At 46.8% G+C, this 14,263-nt stretch overlaps 1 long non-coding RNA gene and 1 pseudogene across 1 annotated transcript in view; one reads left to right on the top strand and one right to left on the bottom strand.

Moving 5' to 3' along the window:
- Positions 1-14,263, top strand: part of LOC144335247 (B-cell CLL/lymphoma 7 protein family member C pseudogene) — a 369,536-nt pseudogene that overhangs the window by 212,691 nt on the left and 142,582 nt on the right.
- LOC144335250 (uncharacterized) overlaps positions 1-14,263 on the bottom strand; it is a 23,331-nt gene extending 9,068 nt beyond the window's left edge. The window contains exons 1-2 of the long non-coding RNA XR_013405972.1: positions 14,144-14,263; positions 7,259-7,484 (exon numbers count right to left, since the gene is read on the bottom strand). This is a non-coding gene — a long non-coding RNA (uncharacterized LOC144335250). The remainder of the gene's footprint in view (positions 1-7,258; positions 7,485-14,143) is intronic.

Here is a 14,263-nt window from a genome sequence, read left to right as displayed (position 1 = left end):
GAAACAGTTTGTCTTCAGAGGCCCCTGGACTTCTTTCTCTTGCTCTTTTTTTCTTTTTGAGACTCTGTCACCCAGGCTGGAGTGCAGCGGTGGGATCTTGGCTCACTGCAGCCTCAACCTCCCAGGCTCAAGTGTTCCTCCCACCTCAGCCTCCCAAGTAGCTGTGACTACAGATGTGCACCGCCACTCCCAGGTAATTTTTTGGTATTTTTTGGAAGAGATGGGGTTTTGCCATGTTGCCCAGGCTGGTCTCGAACTCTTGAGCTCAGTCTGCCTTGGCCTCCCAAAGTGCAGGGATTACAGGCATGAGGCACCTTGCCCAGCCCCCTGAGCTTCTCTATGATGTCTATTGTCTCGTCTCTTTTCAAAGACTAAGGAAAGTTCCAGCCATCAACATTTTACATCACTGTATCTGTTTCTGAAGCACAAAGTCTTGGGTTGGGGCCTCAGAATATGCATTTAAAAAGACACAACTCAAGTGTTATGGACTAAATGTGCCCCCTCCAAAATTCCTATGCTGAAATCCTAAGCCCCAGTGTGACAGTATTAGGAGGTGGGCCTTTGGAGGTAATTAGGTCACGTGGGTAGAGGCTTCATGAATAGGATTCTCCCTCATAAGAGAAATGAGAGTTTGTTCTTGCTCCTTGTTCTCCACCACGTGAGGAAATGAGAAGATGGCAGTCTACAAACCAGGAAGAGGGCCCTCACCAGACACAGAATTGGCCAGCGCCTTGATCTTGGACTTCCAGCCTCGAACTGTGAGAAGTAAATGTTGCCTAAGCCACCCAGTCTGTGGTAAGTTGTTATAGCCGCCTGAACTGACTGAGACACTAAGCAATTTTTTTTTTTTTTTTTTTTTTTTTTTGAGGTGAAGTCTCACTCTGTCACCCAGGCTGGAATGCAGTAGCTCGATCGCTCTTGGCTCACTGCAACCTTCGCCTCCCAGGTTCATGTGATTCTCCTGCCTCAGCCTCCCGAGTAGCTGGGACTACAGGTGTGCACCACCAACTTTTGTATTTTTAGTAGAGATGGGTTTCACCATGTTGGCCAGGCTGGTCTTGAACTCCTGATCTCAGGTGATCCATCTGCCTCGGCCTCCCAAAGTGCTGGGATTACAGGCATGAGCCACTGTGCCCGGCCTGACACTAAGCAATTTTTTTTTTTTTTTTTTGAGATCAAGTCTTGCTCTGTTCCCCAGACTGGAGTGCAGTGGCGTGATCTCAGCTCACTGCACCCTCAGCCTCCCAGGCTCAAGCGATTCTCCTGCCTCGGCCTCCCAAGTAGCTGAGATTATAGGCATGCGTCACTACGACCCGACTAATTTTTGTATTTTTAGTAGAGACTGGGTTTCACCATGTTGGCCAGTCTAGTCTTGAACTCCTGATCTCAAATGATCCACCCGCCTCTGCCTCCCAAAGTGCTGGGATTACAGTCATGAGGCACCACGCCTGGCTGACACTAAGCAATTCTTAAAATGTACACTGAAGTTTGAGAACTGCTCCAGAGAATTTGCCACAGTGGAATAGCTCTTCACAGCAGGTCCCTAGGTCAGGACTAGGGTCAGACTTGTCGATTTAGTTTTAAGCAAATGCTTGCATTGCCTCTCACTCTGTGTCATGACTAAGTCAGACATGGCAGGCTGGGGACAGTGGCTCATAGCTGTAATCCCAGCACTTTGGGAGGCCAAGGTGGGAGATTGCTTGAGTCCAGGAGGTCAAAACTAGCCTGGGCAACATAGTGAGATCTCGTCTCTAAAAAATAAAATATTAGGCCAGGCGTGGTGGCTCACACCTGTAATCCCAGCACTTTGGGAGGCTGAGGTGGGCGGATCACTTGAGGTTGGGAGATCAAGACCAGCCTGACAAACATGAAGAAACCCCGTCTCTACTAAAAATACAAAATTAGCCAGGTGTGGTGGCACATGCCTGTAATCCCAGCTACTTGGGAGGCTGAAGCAGGAGAATAGCTTGAACCTGGGAGGTGGAGGTTGCGGTGAGCCAAGATCACGCCATTGTATTCCATCCTGGGCAACAAGAGTGAAACTCCATCTCAAAATAAAATAAAAATAAAATAAAATATTAGGGCCGGGCACGGTGGCTCATGCCTATAATCCCAGCACTTTGGGAGGCCGAGGTGGGTGGATCATGAGGTCAGGAGATCAAGACCGTCCTGGCTAACACGGTGAAACCCCGTCTCTACTAAAAATACCAAAAAAAAAAATTAGCCAGGCGTGGTGGTGGGCACCTGTAGTCCCAGCTACTTGGGAGGCTGAGGCAGGAGAATGGCGTGAACCCGGGAGGCAGAGCTTGCAGTGAGCCGAGATAGCGCCACTGCATTCCAGCCTAGGTGACAGAGTGAGACTGTCTCAAAAAAAAAAAAAATATATATATATATATATATAGAGAGAGAGAGAGAGAGAGATATTAATTGGGCATGGTGGCATGCACCTGTAGTTCTAGCTACTCAGGAGGCTGAGGTGGGAGGATTGCTTGAACTCGGGGAGGTTGAGGCTGCAGTGAGCCAAGATCGTACCATTGTGCACCAACCTGGGTGAAAGAGCAAGAGCCTGTCTCAAGAAAAGAAAAAAAAAAAAGGCCGGGGGCGTGGTGACTCACACCTGTAATCCCAGCACTTTGGGAGGTCGAGGCAGATGAATCACCTGAGGCTGGGAGTTCGAGACCAGCCTGACCAACAGGGAGAAACCCCGTCTCTACTAAAAATACAAAATTAGCTGGGCGTGGTGGTGGATACCTGTAATCCCAGCTACTTGGGAGGCTGAGGCAGGAGAATTGCTTGAACCCAGGAGGCGGAGGTTGCGGTGAGCCAAGATTGTGCCACTGCACTCCAGTCTGGGCAACAACAGCGAAAGTCCATCTCAAAAAAAAGAGACATGGCCCTTGCCCTCATGAAGCTTTCATCTTACGTAGGGAGACAGTTATCAAATAACTGAGTACAGGTTTCTGGGCCCTACTGGAGAAATATGGTTGAATAGGTAAAAGGTAGGATCTGGAAACAGGTACTCTTTTGTAGGCCTCCTTCCCCCAATGAACTCGATGAGTGGCCTGGTTTGGGAATGCCTAGTGTAGTGGAAAAAGCATGCATGACCTTCGGAATGAGACCCAGGTTCAAATCCTGCCTCCACCACTCCCACACCTCTCTGAGCCTCAGTTTCCTCATTGGTAAAATGGAAATTATGACACTCCGCAGGAATTCTTATAAGGATGCAAAGACAGAAGGGGAGCCCACATTTTAGTGTCCTTCCTTCTTTCCCTCTAAATGTGGAATGAAATAAAAAGGTTTTGCCTTTTACTGATGGGAATTCAAACTTTAGGGTCACAAGCTAAGAACTATTTTGAGGTCAACAAGTCCTTGCTGATAACTGAAATCTTAGCGCCTGCTTCCCCAGACAGTTAGTTTGACTTTTCTGTTCTGGGGCCCTATTCTTATTTTTTCAGGTCTCTTAAACTGTAGCTCCTAAACAACCACTAAAAAGGAAGACCACCTAATTTCTCCTTAGGGCCACAAACTCCAATACCAGGGGTTTGGTATGTGACAGCAGGCAGTGATGGGAACAGAAAGAAAATGAGAGCTATCCACACAGCTCCACTTTATTGCTTCCAGATGGAAGACAGGGCCCAGTGTTGCCACTTCTTCTGGATTTAAAGAAAAAGGCCGGCCAGGTACGGTGGCTCATGCCTGTAATCCCAGAACTTTGGAGGCCGAGGCAGGTGCATCACTTGAGGTCAGGAGTTTGAGACCAGCCTGCCAACATGGTGAAACCCTGTCTCTACCAAAATATACAAAAATTAGCCAGGTGTGGTGGCGTGTGCCTGCAGTCCCAGCTACTTGGGAGGCTGAGGTGGGAAAATCACTTGAACCTGGGAAGCAAAGGTTGCAGTGAGCTGAGATTGCCCACTGCGCTTCAGCCTGGGTGACAAGTGAGATGTGTCTCAAAAAAAAAAAGGGGGGGAAAAGGAATAGGCTAGGCAGTAGTTCTCAACTAGAGGTGACTTTGTCCCCAGTATGACACTTGGCAACATCTGGAGACATTTTGCTTGTCGCTGTTGTTGGGGAGCTATGGGCATCTAGTGGGCAGAGGCCAGGGATGCTGCTATCCATGCTACAAGGCACAAGACAGCGCCCCTCCCGCAACAAATAATTATCTGGCCGAAAAGGTAAATGGGGCCAAGATTGAGAAGCCTTGAACATGGTTCTGTTGCAGCAACAACCCCCAAATCTCAGTGGCTTGCAACAACAGAGAGGTCTCACCGCCTGTCCATTGTGGGTCTGATAGGGATCTGCTTTATGTCATCCTCACTCAGGGGCCCAGGCTAAGGGAGGTGCCATTCCCAAGCTTGTAAGATTTTCGAGGCAAGTGGAGAATATTAATATATTATTAACATTAATTATAATAATAAAGATATATTAATTATAATATTGATATAACTGTAAGTTATATCTAGAAGTGACATCTATCGTTGCCATCATATTGCATTGGCTGCACCTAAATTCATGGGGTCAAGGAAGCACAATCCATCCATGTTCCTGGATGCAGAGAATTGGGAATATTTGCTAACAGCATTAAAGACTCCAAAGGTTGGGTGCACCCAAACCTCAGAAATCACCACTAAAGAACTTATTCATGTTCAACACCACCTGTTCCCCCAAAACTTATTGGAAAAAAATAAAAATCCAGAAAAAAATGTATGCTGACCAAAACAAAAACAAAAATAAAAAAAATCTCCAAAGGCAATCATGACAGCCTGGGCTCTAGGTAATCCACAAGGCTCGGAGAAGGGCAGCTAAGGGCACAGGCTGTGGAGTCAGACGTCAGACTCGGCTTCAAACCCCACACTTCCTAGCCGTGGGGCCTTGAGCATGTCACTTAATCTCTTTCTCAGTTTCTTTCTCTAAAAATGAGGAAAATAGGCCAGGTGTGGTGGCTCACACCTGTAATCCCAGCACTTTGGGAGGCTGAGGCGGGTGGATTACGAGGTCAGGAGCTCGAGACCAGCCTGGCCAATATGGTGAAACCCCGTCTCTACTAAAAATACAAAAATTAGGCTGGACGCAGTGGCTCACACCTGTAATCCCAGCACTTTGGGAGGCCAAGGAAGGCGGATCACGAGGTCAGGAGTTTGAGACCAGCCTGACGATCATGGTGAAATGCTGTCTTTATTAAAAATACAAAAATTAGCCAGGCGTGGTGGTGGTGTGCGCCTGTAATCCCAACTACTCAGGAGGATGAGGCAGGAGAATCGCTTGAAGCTGGGAGGTAGAGGTCGCAGTGAGCTGACACCACTGCACTCCAGCCTAGGTGACAGTGAGACGCTGTCTCCAAAAAAAAAAGTTGGGCATGGTGGCTCACGCCTGTAATCCCAGCACTTTGGGAGGCCAAGGCAGGTAGATCATGAGGTCAGGAGATCGAGACCATCCTGGCTAACATGGTGAAACCCCATCTCTACTAAAAATACAAAAAGTTAGCCGGGTGTGGTGGTGGGTGCCTGTGGTCCCAGCTACTCAGGAGGCTGAGGCAGGAGAATGGCATGAACCTGGGAGGCGGAGCTTGCAGTGAGCCAAGATCATGCCACTGCACTGCAGCCTGGGTGACAGAGTGAGATTCCATCTCAAAAAAAAAAAAAAAAAAAAAAAATTAGGGGTGGTGGTGTGTGCCTGTAGTCCCAGCTACTCTGGAGGCTGAGGCAGAAGAATTGCTTGAACCCAGGAGGTGGAGGTTGCAGTGAGCTGAGATTATGTCACTACACTCCAGCCTGGGCAACAGAGCGAGACTCCATCTCAAAGAAAAAAAAAAAAAGAGGGACAACAAATCAACCTTGCAGTGTTAAAATGCTTAGAACAGTGCCTGGCACACAGAAAGCACTCAGGACACGTTAGCCCGGATGGTGATGATGATGGATTAGGCCAGGTGCCAATCACGGAGTGGGCATTTAGTAAACAGTTATTGTTATAACCTAAGCTCTGAGGAAAATGACTTGTCCAAGGTAGCACAGCTGGTAAGTGCAGCATGGTGGAGAAGAGCCTAAGCTCCGGGGTCTCAGCCTGGCACATCGTAAATCATAAATCTTAAATAATATTTGGAGGAGGTTCAGTGTGGTTAAGAACATGGACTCGGCAGCTCACACCTATAATCCCAGCATTTTTGGAGGCTAACATGGGCACATCCTTTGATCCCAGAAGTTTGAGACCAGCCTCGTCAATACGGGAAAACTCCGTCTCTACAAAATATACAAAAATTAGCCAGGCATCGTGATGTGTGCCTGTAGTCCCAGCTACTCAAGAGACTGAGGCAGGAGGATCACTGAAGCCCGGGGGTGTCAAGGCTGCAGTGAGCTGAAATCACGACACTGTACTCCAGTCTGGGTGGCAGAGCAAGACCTTGTCTCAAAAAAATAAATAAATAAAAATAACATGAACTCTGGAGGCTGACCGCTGGGTTCAAATCCTAGCTCTACTACTGACTGCCTGTATGAACTTGAGCAAGTAACTCAGCCTCTCTGTGCCCAGTTTTCTCATCTATAAAATGAAGCTAATAATAAAACACCTGCAATTAGGAAGATTAAAAAATAACATTAGTAAAGCCCTCAGGACCCATATGGTTGTTAGCTGCTACAGTGTTACTATGCCCTCAGTTTGCCAGAAAGAAACATTGAAAGTAACAGAAAACAGTTAACAGTATCACTTCACAGACCCAACTGAGATAGGGGAGAAGAAAATGGATACAAATTCAGCAATCCTTGAGCTAAGAAAACGTTTACAGTCAGGGGTGGTCGTTCAGGCCTATAGTCCTAGCAGTTTGGGAGGCTGAGGCCAGCAGATCACTTGAGTCCAGGATTTTGAGACCAGCCTAGGCAATGTGATGAAACCCCATCTCTACAAAAAACACAAAAATTACCTGGGATGGTGGCATGCACCTGTAATCCCAGCTACTCAGGAGGCTGAAGTGGGAGGACCGGCTGAGCCCAGGAGGCAGAGGTTGCAGTGAGCCAAGATTGTGCCACTGCACTCCAGCCTGCGTGGCAGAGGGAGACCCTATCTCCAAAAAAAAAAAAAAAAAATGGCCGGGCGCAGTGGCTCAAGCCTGTAATCCCAGCACTTTGGGAGGCCGAGACGGGTGGATCACGAGGTCAGGAGATCAAGACCATCCTGGCGAACATGGTGAAACCCCGTCTCTACTAAAAAATACAAAAAACTAGCCAGGCGAGGTGGCGGCGCCTGTAGTCCCAGCTACTCGGGAGGCTGAGGCAGGAGAATGGTGTGAATCCGGGAGGCAGAGCTTGCAGTGAGCTGAGATCCGTCCACTGCACTCCAGCCGGGGAGACAGAGCGAGACTCCGTCTCAAAAAAAAAAAAAAAAAAAAGTTTATAAATGGAGCAATGGGAAAAGAAAAAACTTGGATGCTTTTCTTACCTGCCCCAGGGTAGTCCTAGAAATCAGTGAGAATTCCCATTTGTCGTCAGAGATTCCTGCAACATAGAAGTGCAAGAGAGGAGACAATAAGCAGAGGCACAAGGCATTACTCCCAAATCACAGCTAAGCCACCATGCAACCCTGGCCGGCTCCTTCCAAACCCAGCTCCCTTAGCAACTGCAGTTTCCTGTTCAACCAGACGGGGGCGCTGAGCTGACAGTCTTGCTGCTGGCAAGAGTGACAGCCTCTGTGAAAGCACAGTAGATGCTCGTCCACTTGTCGAGGAGCATGCTGAATTCTTATCACTTTTGTACCATCGTAAAGTCACAAAGCCATAAGTCGAACCATCATGAACTGGGGATTATCCGCAGTTCCTCCTTATCTGTGGGGGACATGTTCCAAGACCCCCAGGGGATGACTGACTAGTACTGAACCCTATATATACAGTACTATGTTTTTTTCTATACATACATATCTATGATTATGTTTAATTTATAAATTAGGCATGATAAGAGATTAACAACTAATAATAAAATAGAACAATTATAGCAATATGATGTAATACAGTTATCACGCACTGTGGTCATAACTTTTGCAGTTTCATGTGTGGCAGCAAAACTAGCAGGTATTTTTTTTCCTTCTTCATAATTTCACAGATAGAAGATTCGTTCTTACCACAGATGTTAGCGACCTCAGCATACTTTCTTTTTTCTTTCCTTATTAAGTTGAGAACTTTTACCTTTTTCATTTAAAGAAAGAATTTTATGGCTTCTCTTTGGCATATCCAAATTGCTAGCATCACTACTCTTGCACTTTGGGGCCATTATTAAGTCAAATAAGGGTGACTTGAACACAAGCTTTGCATACCATGGCAGTCGATCCGATAATGAACAGGGCACTTACTAAGTGACTAATGAACAGGGAGTGTATACAGCATGGAGATGCAAGACAAAGGGACGATTCAGGTCACCCAGGTGGACAGAGCGGGACAGCACAAGACTTCATCACGCTACTCAGAACAGCGTGCAATTTAAAACTTACAGATAGTTTCTTTCTGAAATTGTCCATTTAATATTTTTGGACAGTGGTTTGACTGCATGTAACTGAAACCACATAAAGCAAAACTGAGTCAGGGGGCGGGGGAGGGGGGCGGTTACAGTAATAGCCTTTCCCTGTGGACCAGATGTTATACCAAACACTTTCATGTGTTATTTCACATTAGTGTCATAACACTCCACAACACAGGAACTCTTATTATTCCCATTTTATGTAAGACAAATCTGAGGCCTAGAAAAAAAACAAATAAGAAAAAAGAAAAAAAATCTGAGACCTAGAGAGGTTAAGCAATTTGCCTAGCAGGCCAAACCTAATATTTGCAGGACAGGGGCAAGAATACAGCTGAATGCATACTTAAAAAGTTACAAATGATCCTAATGAACTATTAAATAAAAGACAATTTATTCTGCTATGTTGATAAATAAACCTTCACAATGACTTGGAAGACTACATTCACATTTTTGGGCCTCTCAGAGTGCTGTACTAGAAGGTGGTGGGAGGCAGAGAACAGAACCCCAGCCCTGCCCCCTTCTCTTCATATCTCTAAATCTGTTTGCCTGGCAGGGCCTTGTGTCCTTGCAGGCAGAGGTCCTAACCTGCATGCTCACACTCTGTTCCTGGGGTTCTAAACTGAAAAGTTCCCTCAGGTATCCAGCACAATGAATGGCAAAAGAGCTACATCAAAGCACAACAAAAATCATCACATTCTAGAATACCAAGAGAAGATCTTAAACGCTTCCAGAAAACAGGGTTGGGGTGGGGGAAAAACCCCTACAAAGAATCAGGAGTCAGAACAGCACTGTATTTATCAAAGTCAGAAAAAAACCAGAGCAGGCCGGGCGCGGTGGCTCAAGCCTGTAATCCCAGCACTTTGGGAGGCCGAGACGGGTGGATCACGAGGTCAGGAGATCGAGACCATCCTGGCTAATATGGTGAAACCCCGTCTCTACTAAAAATACAAAAAACTAGCCGGGCGAGGTGGTGGGCGCCTGTAGTCCCAGCTACTCGGGAGGCTGAGGCAGGAGAATGGCGTAAACCCGGGAGGCGGAGCTTGCAGTGAGCTGAGATCCGGCCACTGCACTCCAGCCTGGGCTACAGAGCGAGACTCTGTCTCAAAAAAAAAAAAAAAAAAAGAAAAAAACCAGAGCAATATCTTCACAATTATGAAAGAATTCTATCCACAGCCAAACTACTAATTAAACCAGTAGAATAAAGCCATTTTCAGTGCCATTTAACATGTATGGCAGCACGGTAGCCAGCCACTAAGGTGGCCCTTAATGATTTCTACCTCCTGGTATCTGCACTGTAACAAAGTTCGCGCGCACACTGAATATGGCTGACCTGTGAAACCATGGGATGTTGCAATTGACAATACGGGACTTCTGAGGCTAGGTCGTAAAAGACATTGGTGGTTTCTATGTTGCTCCTAGATCACTTGCCCTGCTGAAAACCAGCTGCTGTATCATGAGGACACTCAAACAGTACTATGGAGAGGTCCATGTGGTAAGGAACTGGGGCCTCCTGCCAACAGCTTGCACAAACTTGCCAGCCGGGGCTCCTCCAGCCCTGGCCAAGCCTTCACATGATTTCAGTCTCATGAGAGACCCCAAACCAGAACCACCCAGCTAGGACGCTCTCAAATTCCTAACTCACAGAAACTGTGAGATGATAAATGTTAACTGTTGTTTTGAGGAGAGAGGCTACTTCTCTTACTGTCTCTGAAGACAAAGAAGAAGTAAAAGCTGAAAAACAACAGGAATGAAGTCAGTGGCAAGACCAACTGGACGCCACTGACCAGGCCTGAGGTTAAAGATACCCGCCCCCGCCCCGCCCCCGCCACTGTAACCACATGTGTTACCTATAGATCACTTGCTCAATCTATCACAACCCTTTCATGTGGACCCCCTTAGAGTTGTAAGCCCTTAAAAGGGCCAGGAACTTCTTCTTTGGAGAGTTTGGTTCTTGAGACGCAAGTCTGCCGACGCTCCTGGCCAAGTAAAATCTCTTCCTTCTTTAACCCGGTATCTGAGAGGTTTTGTCTGCAGCTTATCCTGCTACAGTTTTAAGCCATTAAGTTTCGGAATAATTTGTTACACAACAAAAGACAACTAATACAGACCTATTGGGAGGGGAGGAGCCACAGTATTTTATAGTTCTTCTAATCAAGAGGTGAAGTCTACAGTCTAGCTCTCTACTCTAGAATTTGGATTTGGCTGACGGGTCATTATAGAAAGATTACAGAAGTAAAGCTTAAAAAGCGCTTGTGCAGGCAGGGCGCGGTGGCTTATGCCTATAATCCCAGCACTTTGGGAGGTCGAGGTGGGCGGATCACCTGAGGTCAGGAGTTTGAGACCAGCCTGCCCAACATGGTGAAACCCCGTCTCTACTAAAATTACAAAAATTAGCCAGGCATAGTGGCAGGCACCTATAATCCCAGCTATTTGGAAGGCTGAGGCAGGAGAATTGCTTGAACCTGGAAGGCGGAGATTGCAGTGAGCTGAGATTATGCCACTGCACTCCAGACTGGGTGAGAGTGAGACTCCATCTCAAAAAAAAAAAAAAATGCTTGTGCAATTGAGTCTTGCCCTCTCTTGCTCCTGAGAACTCTGCAATTATCACCATATAATTTAGCTAGGCTTGTCTGCTGAAGACACGTGGTCCCATCATCCAGCATCAAGCAGACGAGAGTGAGACCATCCCAAACTTTCCAGCCCAAGCTGAACTGGCTCAGAAAAGCTAATCCACAGGATGATGAGAATTAATCAATGTTTGTTTTTTAAAGCTATCAAAGTTTTCGGGTAATTTGTTACACAGCATAAGCTAATTGATACAGCATATTTACTTTGTGTGCACCTCCTGCCTCAACCTCCCCACCCTAACCAGGAAACTATTGATGTGTTACAAGAACACTACAGGATGTGTTCAAAGCCTGGTTACCTCCTAACTTTACCTGGTCTCGGGCAAGTTAATTTACCTCTTTCAGCCTCAGTTTTCCTCATCTTCAAATTGGAGATAACAGTAGGTAATAGCACCTAGCTTTTTTTTTTTTTTTTTTTTTTTTTTGAGATGGAGTTACGCTCTGTCGCTCAGGCTGGAGTACAGTGGTGCAACCTCGGCTCACTGCAACCTCTGCCTCCTGGGTTCAAGTGATTCTCCTGCCTCAGCCTCCCAAGTAGCTGGGATTACAGGCACGTGCTATGACACCTGGTTAATTTTTGTATTTTTAGTAGAGACGGGGTTTCACCATGTTGGCCAGGCTGGTCTCAAACTCCTGACCTCAAGTGATCTACCCGCCTCGGCCTCCCAGAGTGTTACAGGTGTGAGCCACCATGCCTGGCTGTACCTAGCTCTTAAAGTTCATGTGACAATTAATTGAGATGAACTACATAATGTGCTTAGCACACAGTACTCACATAAATCATTAATGAAGGTAACAGGAAAAAAGTCAAAATGAGTAGATCTCCTGGGTAAGGCCTGGGTTGGTCCTTCAATAGGATAGTCTTGGCCGGGCGCAGTGGCTCAAGCCTGTAATCCCAGCACTTTGGGAGGCCGAGACGGGCGGATCACGAGATCAGGAGATCGAGACCATCCTGGCTAACACGGTGAAACCCCGTCTCTACTAAAAAATACAAAAAACTAGCCAGGCGAGGTGGCGGGCACCTGTAGTCCCAGCTACTCGAGAGGCTGAGGCAGGAGAATGGCGTAAACCCGGGAGGCAGAGCTTGCAGTAAGCTGAGATGCACTCCAGCCTGGGCAACAGAGCGAGACTCTGTTTCAAAAAAAAAAAAAAAAAAGGACAGTTTTTCCAAAGAAAGGCTACCAAGAGTATCAGTCAAGTAAACATTTATTATGTTTGCCACATTCCAGGTCCCTTACCTGAAACTGACCTAAAAGCAGGAATAATTCATGGCACTGAGCTATTTTGAACCAGAACCAAGCTTGCTTATTGCACAAGTAACTAAAGTAGGACATCAAAATATTTTTGTTTTTATTTTTTTGAGACAGTCTTGCTCTGTCACCCAGGCTGGAGTGCAGTGGCATGATGACAGCTCACTGCAGCCTCACCCTCCCAGGCTCAGGAGATCCTTCCACTTCAGCCTCCCAAATAGCTGGAACCACAGGCATGAGCCACCATGTCGGGCTAATATTTTTTATTATTTTTGTAAAGATGGGGTCTCCCTCTGTTGCCCAGGCTAGTCTCAAACTCCTGGGCTCAAGTTATCCTCCCACCTTGGCGTCCCAAAAGTGCTGAGATTACAGGCATGAGGCAATGCACATGGCCCAAAAAATATTTCTGAATAGAACTTGAAAATATGGATATTTTGGTCTATACTTCACCAGCCCCACTGAGCACTCCAGAGCCAGATGTGAAGGGAAGAGAGTAGCCAGGGTATCCCATAACTCTTTCTGTATCCTGTCTTTTCCCCACCAGGGAGTAGGAAAACATTCTATCCTGAAAACAAGATTATTTCACCTCTAAACAGTGTTTTTTTAATTATTTTGATCTCAACCCACAATATGAAAAACACATCATATTGTGCCTGAATACAAACTCAAAACTGAAACAAAAGTTTCATCAATTGAGACTTGAAATGTGTGATACATTGTTTTTTTTGTTTTGTTTTGTTTTTTTGTATTTTTTTTTTTAAACGTTGATCACAATTTTCTATAAACGGATGTTAAAACCTATTGACAGGCCAACACCAGCTGTTTGAAAAAAAAATACTCTGAAGTATCACATGGGGGAGGAATCCCTTCACTTCACAGGGGTAAACTGGGTCTCAGAGAGATCAAGTCAGTTGCTCAAGGCCACGCAGCTAGTAAGTGGCTGTGGTTGGATCTGACCGTAATAACCATTGGGTACTGAATGCCTATCATGTGTCAGCCATTTGCTGAGTTCTTTTTTCTTTTTGAGACGGAGTCTTGCTCTGTCGCCAGGCTGGAGTGCAGTGGCGCGATCTCGGCTCAACTGCAACCTCTGCCTCCCGGGTTCAAGCGATTCTGCTGCTTCAGCCTCCCGAGTAGCTGGGACTACAGGCTCGCGCCACCACGCCTGGCTAATTTTTGTATTTTTAGTAGAGATGGGGTTTCCCCATGTTGGCTAGGATGGTCTCCATCTCTTGACCTCGTGATCCGCCCGCCTCGGCCTCCCAAAGTGCTGGGATTACAGGCGTGAGCCACCGCGACCGGCCTGCTGAGTTCTTTAATTGCATTATTTCATTTAATACTCACTGTGATCCTATGAAACAGATACTATTCTTTCCACCTTACAGACGAGGAAACGGAGTCTCAGAATAGGGGAAATGACTTAAGGTGTCACAACGGCCAGTAGCAGACCCAGGACTAGTCTCTAGGTCTGGCCGTGCACAAAGCCCCGTGCTCTCAAGCTGTAACCCGGCTATCAAGAAAGTGGTTATGCAAGTGGGCCTGTGAGCTCTCAAACGCCTAAGCGTGCGCATGTGAGACAGCGATAAGCTCGCGTTCTTCGTCTCCAGGGCCTTATCATTCCTCACGCTTTCCTCCATCAGCTCGCAAAGAAACGTGGTGACCAAGGAAGAGAGCACAGGCTCCAGCCTCGTTGGGGGAGGAGAATTCGAATCTCAGCCTATGAGTTTACTCAGCACACCCGTTTAATCTCTCGGTCCTTCAGTTTCCACACCTGGGAAGCTGGGACAGCAGCAGCATACAGCTCCAGGAACGGAGTCTACACGAACCCTGGCACCCGGGAGGCGCGAGTCCATCGTCAGTTCCGCCCGACTCCGCCCCCGCCTTCTCCCTG

This window comes from Macaca mulatta, chromosome 1 (assembly GCF_049350105.2).
Source record: "Macaca mulatta isolate MMU2019108-1 chromosome 1, T2T-MMU8v2.0, whole genome shotgun sequence".
In the NCBI taxonomy this organism is placed as follows: Eukaryota; Metazoa; Chordata; class Mammalia; order Primates; family Cercopithecidae; genus Macaca; species Macaca mulatta.
Note: the sequence above shows the minus strand (reverse complement) of the source record. Positions and strands in the feature narration are given on the sequence as shown.